Source organism: Haliotis rufescens, unplaced genomic scaffold (assembly GCF_023055435.1).
Source record: "Haliotis rufescens isolate VD_foot unplaced genomic scaffold, xgHalRufe1.0.p SCAF_16, whole genome shotgun sequence".
Lineage (NCBI taxonomy): Eukaryota > Metazoa > Mollusca > Gastropoda > Lepetellida > Haliotidae > Haliotis > Haliotis rufescens.
Window position 1 is genome coordinate 16,000,539 of NW_025963846.1, and position 3,084 is coordinate 16,003,622.

Below are 3,084 nucleotides of genomic sequence, written 5' to 3' on the forward strand. Positions count from 1 at the left end.
AAAATAATAAACAGTGCGAGTCAGTGATCGAACAGTTAGTAATCGTTTAAAAGCTGCAGTCTATCGGCCAATGGTTGAAGTAAAGATGAAGCGACAGTACAATCTCATTAAAATGAGTTCTAAGTTCTCGTTGCCACAAAACAAAGATCTGAGGACATCCAAATACGGGTCACGTGAGAACGACCTTTCGCGAACTTTGACCGACCACTGAAGTGACTTACAAGAAGTCGACATTAGCCCGTTAGAAAGCAGCTTTCTCGAGCTCTTTCAACCTGGCGACTTCCATTTCAGACAACGCTTGAAAAATATGTTGACACAGTTCTCGATAAAAATTTTGAAAACTGAACAAACGAAAATTCCGGAATCTCTAATATATGGCTTCCCACGTTCTGTGCAATGCCTCCTCCGTTCAAACGTTTATCCCACGGAAGTGTGAGATAGACGATTATTTGGACGGAATCAGTCGTTCGGGCCGTAACTGTCGTCCGGAATACCCCGTGTTACCGTTTTAGAGGTTGCATGATTTGAAAACACGTTCCGACAGTCACTTTCACGATCTGGTAAAGGACGCTTTGATCGGGTCGGATGAAAGGTCGTTCTGACGTGACCCGTAATGGGATGTCCTCAGATCTTTGTTTAGCGATAGCGAGGACTAAGATCTGATTTGAATGACATTGGGCGACAGTACAAAGCGGTTACGACTGGAATGGACTTGACCTTATGGAGGACGACTGTTAAACCGTTGGCGAAATACAATGTTTGTCGATGAGTCCCGCTTCCATCTTGAGTTTGCATATTATCGAATCCGTGTATGGCGACGACGTCATTAACGACATCGTCATGTGCTGTCAGACAACATCACCGGTATGGTGGTGGGTCAGTAATCGGGAGGGATACGACTGCACCATTCCAGTCGGAAGATAAGTCGAGTTTCAACAGAACAATACTCGTCCACAAACGGCCTTCAACTCCAGAGCGACACAGTCCTCCCCTGGCCCTTCAAGATTCCAGAAGTATTCCCATTAAACATCTTTCTGATGTCATTGGGCGTGGCTTTGGGGATCGCCCAATCCAAGCACAGTCACTGAAAGAGTTGCTCCTGCTCTTCCACAAGAGCGGCTTGCTGTTCCACAGGCTGTCATTCGGAACTTAATCCAGAGTGTACCACGCTGATTCCAGTTCATCCTGACATTTGACAAGTTGGGATTTTGTATGTGCGTTGTTCCGAATATACAGCTTATAGCTTATTTACGTATATTTCTCGTTGTTCCATTGTTTGATTCCATAAGTACCGACCCGTGAAGATCCGGGATAGAATAGGTCTTCAGCAACCCATGCTTATCGTAATAGGCGACTATGCTTGTCGTAATAGGCGACTAACGGGATCGGGTGGTCAGGCTTGATGACTTGGTTGATGCATGTCATCGATCCCAATTGCGTGGATCGATGCTCATGATATAAATCACTGGATTGTCTGGTCCGGACTCGATTATTTACAGAACGCCGTCATATAGCTGGAATATTGCTGCGTGCGGCGTTAAACAAGAAACCAACCATAACCAACCATCAGTACCATAATCAATGGGTTTGGTAACAATTACATATCAAAATGATATTCATCTTTCAACATATCATATATTTGGTTTTTCTTTTCATATGATAGGTTTAGCTCATCGAGTGACCTGACAAAATCCATATTTACGTAAGTGGCACAGCTACGAGTGAAAATGTCAACGTTTTCAGATCACGTGATGAGATAAACATGTGATTTGAAAAGAAGAGGCGAACGTTCTATTCTAAATATAAATTGTCAATGCAAGATAATAATGTTATAAGGTTAAAAATGCATCTCAGAAACTAATGAAAACAAATAGAACCATTATAGCTGCAATGAGGAGTGGCATTAGATATAGTTTGTGACAGAACTTTTAGTTGGAAAGGAATCAATAGAGAAAAGACATTTCACATTTATCACAAGTGTATTCTGGACATTTCACATTTATCATTGGATTGGTCCCTGGCTATCGTCCATGAGTTAATGAAACAAATGGGGAATTTCAAGGCATAATTCATTTGGAGTTTCGGAGCGAGTCACAAAATCAATAGAGAGATGAGCAATCTGGCACGTAGGCTTTGGTATTTTTCCGATTACGACACACATGAGTTCATGGTCAGATCTGAACTTGTAACGAATCAAATGGAGGTATTGAGACATGTGACAAGGACAGGCCAGGCTCGAACACTATAAAATGATACCCTCAACATTAGGAGAGGAGAGCGCGGTCTGCAATCGATCGAGTCGAATCCCGATCGTTCTAAGTTTCCCCAAGCTAGTGACGAGCCTGGCCAGTCTGATCCTGTTCTGTAGTGTTAGATGGGCTGAGAGTAAGTAAAACTATGTGAGTATAAACTGGTGTTGCGTTTCTTTATTATGCGTGTGTGAATGCTGATAGAGACAACTTGGAGTAAGTGTCATTAGACCAATCACTCCTTGACGGAGCCGAGCCGTGGTGGACAAGGCGAGGGCAATGTCCTGGCTTAATTGACCACAAGGACCAGGAACGGCAATACATTTAGTAACTGTAGCAGGGTCGCACTGGACGCCCGAAAGCAGTTACGACATGGTGGAGTATGTGGGTTTTCTCTTGAACAAAATGTTTAAGACGATCCCATTCTTTGTTTTTCGTATTCCACCCAGACTTACGTTTGAAGGTACGGTTTCATTTTGACGCATGGATAGGGTATTCTGGACTTACATGGTGTAATGGCTGGTAATGTCTGGTCATGTCTCATACACCAAATTCTGATCCATCTACGTCAAGTGACCGTCTTGTCCCAACTCGCCTCCTTACTGGTACGATTTTCTCGAATTCCCCCCGAGTTGTCATAACTCAACCGCCCTCCCAACCACCCTCACCGCCCCCTCCTCCCCAGGAACCCTCGCCCACTATTTCTGAACATAGTTTGGACTTATCACCCTCTACCGACGAGCTTTTACATCTGTACGCTTGTGTTCTCCCTGACGTTTCCTCATTAAGTTCGTCCTCAGGCCCCGAAGCACAAAATCCACCCCCTGACTTCAAT